Genomic DNA, 10,729 nt, shown 5'->3' with positions numbered 1-10,729 from the left:
AACCCTACTCACCATCGTCTTCAATAAGTTGGCCTCGCTTTGACTGAGCGTTGTTGAAGTGTTTTGCTTTGTTCCTTTAAACATGCATTTGGCCTCAGTTTCTTTTCCTTTCTTTTTTCTTTTTTTGGTTCATTTGGACGATTTTTGGATGAAATACGTTGCTTTGTTTCCCTGATTTCCTTGATTACTGTGGACAAAGGAAAACACTGTCATAAACCCCAACCCCATTACTTTGACCCAGCTGTCCCCAGCCCTTTGCGACCTGAGAGTGCTCGTTCTGATTCAATGCAAATGTTCTTTTCCATCTGGTCCATTCCTGGAGAAGGAACCCTCGTGAGAGCTGTCTTTGGTGGTTGGGTTGTTACTTTGTAAAGTATTAAAGCACTAAACCAATTTTTGCAATATGTAGTAAATCCTGCTTTCATTTTGGAAAACTTCCAATAATGACTACTGCACTTTTTATAGAAGAACTGTATTTCATTTCTTTCTTTTAGGAAAGATTATTTCAAAAAGTAAAAATAGCTCTGTAATCCGTGTGACACGGCTTCTCCATTACTTGACACAGAGAGAAGCTTTGATGCCTACTCAATAAAATTAACATGTTTGTAAAGCATTGGCTGGTCCAGTTATTTGCCCGCGCCTGCGTTCCTGGTGAAATATCATCTAAGAAAAACTTTATGGTCCAGAGGAAGAGGGTTCCATCAGGCATCCATTTGTACCAGTTAAGAAAAAGGGTTTTTCCAATCAGGTGAGATGCAGTTCACAGTACGAGTGAAAGGGCTTCTCTCCTTTTTAAAACGGTCATGACACTTCCTATCGGAATGAAAACCGAATAGGATTTTCCTTACAGTATTTGCCCAAGGTTGTAACATAAGTGAGAGAATGACAGCGGGGAGCATGGAGGATAAAAGTATTTTATCGTGGATTTGTTTTGCGAACGTTTTTCTGTGGAGGAGAGACGTGTGTCTGTCAATGAAAGTAAGAGCTTCCTCAGAGGTTGCGATGGGGTTCCAGGCTGCACCTCTCTCTCAAGCAGGTGATGTGAGCACCCGTCGTGGGCTGTGCACCCTGCTGCACACTGGGGATGATGACGATGGTAGTGGTGTCTCCTGCACTGAATGCCCACCGTGTGCTGTACACCGCGTTAGCCACATTCTAGGCTTTGTGGAATTCAATCCATGTGACAACCCTGTGACTTAGATATCAAAATCCCCACTGTGTAGACAAAAAAAGTAAGCTTTCGAAAAGTAAGTGGTAAAACCAAGATTTTAGCTTCAGTTTGCCTGATGTGAGAACCTGTGCTCCTAGCTGCAGGACACACTGCATTATTCTGCCATCCCAAAGAATGGACCAAACCCCGACCCAGGAACCGCTCACAGTCCATCCCAGGGAAGTTGACACAGAAATCTTCATCTGGTTTGTAGGAGGTGATGGGGTGAATTAGCATGGTTGGGAGAAGGAGAGGAAAGACGCTCAGCCAACCTATGGGACTTGCTGGGACACTGGCCTCTCCATGTTCCTGGCCTCAGCGTTAAGGCCAACACACCACCATCCCTTTCTGGCCAGGATGTTCTTCTACACTAGAAATTACAGGACGGTTCTTTGTTCTCTTAGGACAGGCAGAGAACCCCACACAAAAGGCAGATTCCTCCATTTGACACTGTCCTGGATGGCGGCAGGAGCCCTGCATTGGAAGACGGAAAGTCTGGCCCCTGAACTGCAATGACCTTGAGAAAAGCATCTCACCTCTGCAAGCCCCTATTTTTATATAAAATTTCAGTTTATTCTGTAAAATGATGAGTCAAGGGAGGGATCTTTTACATCCCCAACCAAACTGAGGAATCTGTGTATCATTTAGGAAAACAGACATCACACCAGTTATTGTAACAGAGAATTTAATATGGTGACCTGGTCAAACAGATACTGGAAGACTACAAAACACAAAAAGGACACATAGGGGTCACGCAGAACACCCACCAGAAGCCACTCATCACAGGGTTGGGGGTCAAGCCAAAGACTGTGTTGTTAAAAGCTGTAAACATGGATGGGGATTGCCCTGTGGTGTAGTGGTTGAGTTCTCGCACTCTGCTTTGGCGGCCTGGGGTTCATGGGTTCAGATCCCAGGCGTAGACCTACACACCATTCATTATCATGCTGTGGTGGCGTCCCATATACAAAACAGAGGAAGATTGGCCACAGATGTTAGCTCAGGGCCAATCTTCCTCACACAAAAAACCTGCTGTAGTCACGGAAGGTGGGCTCCATAGAGCTGGGCTCACCTCTCTGAGGAAGGGTGGCTGGTGTCTCTGAAGGGGCATGGTCTGGCAGGACCTTCCATGTGGGGAAAACGTGAAATTGGAACAAACCGCAGCTGGCAAGTGACAAACTGTCGCCAGAACAACGCTGACAGAAACCGGAAGCAAAAGAAAAGAGTAAGTCTTCTGTGTGTGTCTACCCTCACACGTATATGTATGCACGTATGTATGTGTACATGTGTGTATGTATACACATGCACACGTGTGTACTCTCGGCCCTCCTTATCCTCGGGTTCCACATCCACGGATTCAACCAACCTCGGATGGAAAGGCCTACGGTGGTTGCATCTGTACTGAAATGTGCAGACTTTCTTGTTATTATTCCCTGAACAGTACAGTATAACAACTATTTACACATCACTTACATTCTATTAGCTATTATAAGCAATCTAGAGATGATTTAAAGTATACGGGAGGATGTACATAGGTTATATGCAAACACAACGCCAGTTTATATCAGAGACTTTAGCATCAGTGGATTTTGATATCCAGGGGGTCCTGCAACCTATCTCTTGGATACCAAGGCATGACTGTGTACACACACACACACACACACACACCCAAACAAGAAATAAGAAAATACATCTTTCTGCCATGGTGCCCTGGTCTACACCTGGTCGCAGGACCATAGCTAGTGTTCATGACTTCCTCCTTCTGTGGCCATTCCTGATTCCTTGGTGCTCAGCCAGAACCTCAGCTTGCTGAGATTCTTTCATTCCTGATGAAATAACCCAAACTTTCATTCCTGAGTCCTCCCGAGTCATTTCCCAGGAGGCTGTAGTTCACCACTAACTTTTATTTCAGGCCGTGGAGATAGTTAAAGGCACCTGAAAGGGTCCCCTGGAATTTGGACATCCACCCCTAGGCCCCCGCCATGCAGCAGCAGCTTGATTTGTCCTGAATCGTGAGGTTCAGCCACCCAGTCAGTGCAGTAACTCCCTTCTCTGTGTTGGTTCAGCGCTTAAGCAGCCCAAATGGTTGGGTCTCAGCCTCCAGTGCAGCGACCCCACTGTGCAGCCCACGGTGGTGGAGGCTCCCTTCCTTGAGATTCAAGACCTATAAACCCGAAGATCCCAGGAGCATGCGGCAGGGAAGCACAGGTTCCTGGTTACGAGGCACAAAGGTGATAAAAGCCACTCCCATGCCTGGCCCCTGTTCCCAGTCCGTGTCTTCTGGCCATGAGACAGACACCACCATATGGCGGTTGCTGATTCAAATCATAAACTCCATCTGTAAGACAGAACTCCCACCTTTCCGGGAGCCGTCTCCCAGCTGGCATCATAACTAAATCTTCAGTAGGCCGTTCCACAGCTTTATCAGGCCCGCTGCTTCCGGGTTAGCAGAGTGTGTAGTAAGTGAACTCCGTGTGCATGATCCCATTCCTGTAAAACTGAAACTCTTCATCAGAAGCAGCACTGTGTGGAATACCGTAAAGGTGAACAAATTCGTTCATGAACAGTGGTTTGGGGCAGAAGCATTGCGGGCAGGGAAGGCAAATCTGAATCCAGAATACATTTATTCCAGTGAAGGAAAATTGCTTTCCCTCCATAATGGAAGGGATCTAGTGTCATCAGCCAGCCACCAGGGGTCTGGCTGGCCATCCCCAGGAATGAGCCATACGGGAGGCTGAACATTCATCTCTGCTGTCAGGGGTCACTTGGACACGTCAGTGACCATCACCAGGCTGGCCTTGGTGAGAGGAAATCCACATGGTTGTGCTCATCCATAGCCTCCATCCCTGCAACCAGGGTCCCTTTGTGCAGGGGCCCACTGAGCAAGTGTCAGGGTGTCTGGTGAAAGGGTTGGCTGACATCAAAGAACATGCCATCTTGTTTACCTGATTCTTGAGTGCCTCTTCTGCATGGAGTCCTTTTAATGAGCGTAAACATGGGACAAAAACAGCTCCATGCTCTGTGCTCATTCTGAGAGATCCACTCACAGATGTCTTCCCTTTGTCACTGTACCTCCTTGTCACCAATCCTTGAATTCTGTTCTTTCCAAGTTCCTGACCATCTGGTCAAACTATTTACCCCTGTCAAATAGTTTGGCATAAATAAATTAGTGCAGGTCAGGGTTTCTCAACAGTGGCACTAATGACATTTGGGGCCATATAATTCTTTTTTTATGAGACTGTCCTGTGTGCATTGTAGGATGTTTAACAACATCCCTGGCTGACTTCTACACACTAGATGCTAGTAACACCCTATAGTTAGATGCGACAATCAAAAATGTCTCCAGACATTGAAAATGTCCCTGAGGTGGTGGAAGTAGGGAAATTTATCCCCTATTAAGAATCACTGGTGTGGGTTAATTCTTCTGGCCGTCTTTCAGTCCAGAAAAGTATCAACCATTTGTTCTGCTCAAGCTTCGTCCCCTGGGATGATTTCCCTTCTCCACCATCTTTCAAGGATACTCCAGATAGAGGTTTTACTAGCCTCCCCTCTCAGCTGGAACCAGCACATCACAGAGACCCATCTGAAAGCAGGCCTCCTCAGCCATATGGCCATAGCAACTTCCCATGAGGTGTGGATTAGGGAGAGGAGGCAACAAGCAGGAGGACTTGTCACAGGGTCTGAGCCACCTGCTCATGCAACTGACGTGTGCCTTCTGGGTTTTCTCCGGCCCAGGCTCTCATGCACCGTCTCCACTAGATGACAGATTGCAGCTGCGTATGCCCAACTTTATAGGTGGGTGGGTCAGACCCCACCCAGTCCATGACAGGCAGCTCAGGACTGCAGAGTCAGTTGATGTCCCCTGGTCAGCTGTTCAGTCCCTACCAGGACCCAGCAGTCTGCCAGGAGCTGTTTCTTAGAAAGGAGAATAGTCATGAAGAAGAGGGCAGGGCTTTGTTCCAGAACCCTACAGCTCTGTACTGTGATTGGCCCACTGGGGCTCTCTGCAGCATTGCTGTTAGCCATGAACACTTGAGCACCACTGGGTCTGTTAGGAGATAAGGCCCAAGGGGTCCCACTCACAACGGGTAGCCTTATCGGTTGCTTAGTAAATGCATTGGCATAGCACTCCGAAATAGCCGATGGGTTGTCACCTTCAAAGTCCAAAAAGTCTCAGCAAGTGTCATTCCTCTTTTTTAGGTATAACGATGTGTCTCTCACTTTGTTGGGGTGTCTTGAACTGCTCCATAGGCTCCCCCACAACCTCACCAAGGTGGTAGGGGCCTAAATATTTGTGGAGTTTTATCTCCCACTTCCATGTCTCACTGAGGCAGGTGCAATCAGCACAATGATGTCAAGGGTGTGGTCCAGTCTGATCCCTGTGGGATCACTGCCAGCTCTATTAGGGCAGAGAACAGGAAAACTGGCATTTTGCCCCCAAAGCAAGAGAGGAAAGCATGCTGCTGGCACTCCTAGACCTGAGCAAACTATTTCTGTAGTCCTTGCAAGTTGACATAGAGAACCAAAGCCACCATCAGAGCCCTGCTCTGTGTTGGCTGCTCCAGGAAAGATGCTTCATCTGAACAGCAGCTGAGGCGGAGTCAGCAGTTGGTGAAGTTTATTGTGCTCCACCTCCTTTCCCCAGCATGCATCTGTCTTCAGTGTAAGTCACACAGGCAAGTGACGTGGGGATAGGCTAGGAAACTCCTCCCTTAAACCTTTCAAGTTGCAAATGGCCCCACTCATCTCTGCAATGCCCCCGGGATGTAGAATTAATTACCTTTGATTTACCATCATGGTAGAGAGGGGAGACTCCCGGACTTTCACTTTTATTCCACTTCCTACCAAAATAGCACTTGCTCCAAGGCGGGAGAGCCGACATGGGGACTCTGCCAGCTGCCGAGTGTAACTCTGCCAACTGAACTTTGGACACTGGGGAAATGACCACAGGACGAGCCCACAGATGCACAGTCTTATGGCCATCCACACCTGGGACAAAACTCTTTTTATCATCTGACCTCCACAAGCCCCCACTTTGACTGCAGGGCCACGGTGGTATTTTTAAGTCACCAGAAATTGGTGACAACTCGGGGCCAATGCTGGGTACCTTGAACTATCAAAGTGTTCCTGCCCCTCAGTGGTTACGTGGGAACAGACATTTGTCAGAACACGTCTTTTTGCCCCAGGGCACAGTCACACTCAGGAAAGGCCCCAGGCCCTTGGGGGTTTGGAGAGGATTTGCAATGTACAACTGGGGTAAGACGGCAGCGTTTTCTCAAGGGGCCTGGCTCATGTTCAGCCAAGGGGCTCCAGATCTGTGAAGTGGCCCAGATCTGCAAATTCCATGAATGGCTGTGACTCTACAGTGTGGCTACTTAAGAAAGAAATTTTGCCTTCAAACTGTTTTTTACTAAAATTAATTTTACTGAGATATATTTTATGTACAGTATAATGCACAAGTAGCAAATGAACAGTTTGGGTGAGTTTTGACAAATACGTACTCCCCGGTCACCAACACTGCGATTGGAGGCAGAGCATGCCCTCGCCCCTAGGAGAGCCTTCCTGCCCTTCCCGCTCACCCCCTGCCCTGAAGCAGCTGTCGTACGGATCACTTCAGATTTATTCTGTCTGAGTTAGACTTCATACAAGTGGAATCGTAGCATGGCCTGTTTTGTTTAGTTCTTATATGCTCCACGTTTTTGAGATTCACTCATATTTTGCTGGTATCTGTCATCTGTAACTTTTTTATTGCTGAGTAGTACTCCATTGTACCACTCCACCACAATTTGTGTATCCATTTTCCTATTAATGGACGTTCGGGTTGTTGCCCATTTGGGGTTATTATGAATAAAGCCGCTATGAGCATTCATGAGCATTTCGTGGACAGAAACTTTCGTTTCTTCCGGATAAATTCAAAGGAGCAAAATTGCTGGATCACAAAATTAGTGTACATTTAACTTTATTAGAAATTTCCAAACAACGTTCCAAATAGGTTGCACAGTTTTACAATCCCAAAAACAAATAGTTTTGGTTACCAGAGACATGAACCTACCCTGTCCATTTTTTCTGGTGCCCATGCAACAGTCCCCAGAACCTTAGAACAACCCCCTACCTGGGCCAGCCCAGTGGACATCTGCTCCTGGCACACACCTGACCAGCACACGCATAGAAGCACAGGGTCTGGTCAGGACCCGTGGTATGTCTGTACAGACTATGCCATCTGTCCTTCCCGCCTCCTGTCTCCCTCCTGCCTCCCTTCCTCTTAGAGGCTTAGCTCACATCTGCCCCCCGCCTTGGCCAACCCCCTGCGTGCTTCATCTCCTCGCTTAGGAATTTGGCTCCTGGATGTTAGGATTTTTGTCTCATTTGCCCCACGCTCAGGGAGGCCCAGCCCATGGGTGTGACCAGGACCTTTCCCTCCCTGCAGAAGAGGAGCTCTCCTCTGTGTGCCCAGGCAACCCAGGCAAGCAGACGCCCAGGAATGGAAATGACTTCCTGCTATGCAATTCCCAGGGAGCCGCCAGGAGTGCCCTGGGAGAACTGCAGGCAGCACTGGGCTCTGCCCCAAGCAGGGATTGCAGGGTAAGGAAGACTCCTCAGGGGAGGTGAGAGTTGCATCAGACAGAGAAGGGGGTCAGGGCATTCCAGCAGTCGGAGCATGCACTCCTTACACAACATTGGTTGGGAGCCTGCTTTATGCCGGGCTCGCTAAATATCGGGGATTCACCCAGGAACAAGAAAGACAAACTTCCTCCCCCGTGGGAGAGAAGGCAGGGAAGGGGCAGCGAGCAACCACCTAGTGGAGAAGTTGCTGTGACAAGGATGGACAGGGACAATGGCTCCACGGCAGCAGCCACTTCTGCCCTGGGTCTGAGGCTGGGAAGAGCTGCAGGAAGCCCCTGCAGTGGGCTTGGGGCTGTCCTGGCGTAGCCCGGCCACTCTCACACTCTCACACTCAACAGGCAGGATCACCATTGCAGTTTGTGGACCAAGAAACCTCGCCTCAGAGAGGATAAGAACATCTGCCCCAGGTCACAGAGCAAAGAAGGAGCTGAGGCAGGCTGCAGGTAATTCAATCAGGCCCCTAAGTCTATGGTTGTCCTGGACATTCGTGAAGAGGAAGGGGAAGTTGCGAGTTTTTGGAGAGGCCAAGTGTCCAGCAGCTGGTAGTGCTGGCCAGCCCTAGAGGTCATCAGAGCTGGGTGGGCAAAGAAGACCATCCCTTCTGGCCGCTTCACCTCCACCCTGTCGGTTACACACACTGTGTGGGGGGCATGAAGGGAAGTCAAGAGAGACCACTACCCTCTCCCCCTCAACAGGCTGCCCTGACAGGAAGACAGTGTAGCCTTCTCTGCACTGCACCAGGGCGTCCCTGCCCTGCCCTCTGTCAGAGTGGCACAGCGGGACACACACTGTGCTGTCTGCACTTTCATCCAAGCACCAGCTCCCGCACCAACTCTGGCAAGAGAGGGCATTAGAATGATCCCTGGGGTGGCGGCCGAGTCACCCTGGCAGAGGGGTGGGGACAGTCCTGCCTTCCCAGGGCCCCTCTACCCTGGCAGAGGCCTGACATTCATCAGGTCCACATTTGCGGTTTGAATTTTTGAACTTCCAGGTCTTAATAAAAGCACTGCTGTCACTGGGATGAGAGCTGGCTGTAGGAACTGGCTCAGGAGTGTGCGTGCCATGTGTCCTCTGCTTCCGGAAAGCTTGGCAGCCCTTTACTGAGCAGTTATGCAGATGGAAGGAAGGGAAGGGCTGGGAAGAAAAGACGGTGAAGACCACAGGACAAGCATACATCTCCGAGGACCGTTAGGGGTACGAACAAATGAGGGGTCGAACCGATTTCCGTCTGTCAGTCCAAGGACCAGCTTCTGTCAGGGCTCCCGTTCTTTTGAAAAATGGTTTGCGATGATCAGTGACACCAGAGAAGAAAGTCACTCTATGACTGCCACGGAAGGAAAGACCCCCATGCGGGATGGCATTTGCCAAACACCTGCACCAGGGGAGAGGAACTTAGAAGCTGATGGCTTCAGTCCACTGACGGAGCAGACAAGACCCCTCCGGGGCAGACTGGACGACGGTGTAAAACATGCAGAATACAAGGAGCTGCTGCTTGCAATGGTGAAGTGCAAACCGGCTGGGGAAGTGCTGGGCCCTCCCAGGATGGAGACACAGCAGGGACTGGCCAGTTCCCACACTGCAGGTTCCAGAGGCTTTTGGATTCATGAGGAAGGAGAAACCTTGGTGCTGGACCCAAGAGGACTTTGTGTGGATAAAGAGAAGGTGGGCGAGGAGGCTGGCTCCCGAGCAGCAGTACCTGCCTGCAGTCTGTCACTGGTAGCTGGCGGCTGTCCCCCGAGTCCTGCTGTTTCTCCCTTTTCCAACTGGAACTGCCTGTATGCTGTGACGAACTCGAAGCCTGTCCAGTTGCTGTGTCTGCCCTGTGCCACAGGCGAGACTGGCCAACAGCAATGTTATTAACAGGACATCAGATCTGAGGACGCCATAGTTCTGGGCACAATAAATACTGACGTCAACAAAACCCTGTCTGGAGGCAAGGTTGTGGCTAATCTGCTTATTAAAAAAAAAAGGCTTTGCTGCATTCGCAGGACTTTGGGGTCTGTTCTTAGTTAGGGTCCATGAAGCTGCATTTAAATTGTAAATAAAAGACCCATATGATGAGAAGAAAACACAGAGAGTGCCTTTTTTTCTTGGACCCAGTTCTTGACTAACTGCTTTTTGTTTTCTATATATTTTAAGCCCCTAAAGAAAAACAAGACGAACGGTCCCAGGAAGCGTGAATTACATGGACTGAAATGGGGTGCTGATGTCTCCTTTGGATTCGGTATTAATTCTAAATCTGTTGCTTAGTAATTTTACATTTCTAGAGTAGTCAATGTATTAATTGTGCCCTTCACACTTAATCCAGTTCGAAGCCGTGTGTGATTTTTGTACTCGCCGTCTGGGGCACAGGGAAGAGAAAGCCTGCCTCACCGTGCGTGGGCGGACGCGGCGGCGGAGCCACGGTCTGCCCAGCGCTGCCCCCTGGTGGCCGGCCAAGTGGTTTGGGGAAACACCCAATCCATACATTTCCCGGCTGAAAAATAGGAATGAATAATGATGCCAAACACATCAACTTCAAAAACAACTTTTTCTTTAAAAATAATCAGCTCCATTAGTGAGATTTTTTGGTACCATGTTTTAAAAAATCCTTTTCTATGTGCCTCAGCACTGCCACCATTGGGAGTACTTCTACCAAAGGAAGAAAGATGGAACAGACGTTATCAGGAACCTCCGCCTCTGAAGGAAAAATGCTTTAAAAGTGATTTTAATGGTCTCAGGCTTGGAGCCCATTTGAATATTTTTTGAAGGCACCTCTCCGCCACCGCCACCCTCCTCTCAAAAAGCTAGGGCCCTTTCCCACTTGGTTAATGCTCGTGGTTATTTCCTGACACGGATGTTGTGATTCTGGTAACCATGTGGCAGGAGCCTTGTGACCACAGAGGAAAAGCCACGGGG

At 49.1% G+C, this 10,729-nt stretch overlaps 1 long non-coding RNA gene across 1 annotated transcript; it reads left to right on the top strand.

Annotated features, from left to right (window-relative positions):
- The first annotated feature begins 7,647 nt into the window (after window positions 1-7,647).
- Window positions 7,648-10,138, top strand: LOC139083508 (uncharacterized). Its single transcript, XR_011540288.1, has 3 exons — window positions 7,648-7,789; window positions 8,170-8,274; window positions 8,823-10,138. It is a non-coding gene; the product is annotated as an uncharacterized lncRNA (long non-coding RNA).
- The last annotated feature ends 591 nt before the right edge of the window (window positions 10,139-10,729 follow it).

Source organism: Equus przewalskii, chromosome 1, assembly GCF_037783145.1.
Source record: "Equus przewalskii isolate Varuska chromosome 1, EquPr2, whole genome shotgun sequence".
NCBI classification, from domain to species: Eukaryota; Metazoa; Chordata; class Mammalia; order Perissodactyla; family Equidae; genus Equus; species Equus przewalskii.
Note: the sequence above shows the minus strand (reverse complement) of the source record. Positions and strands in the feature narration are given on the sequence as shown.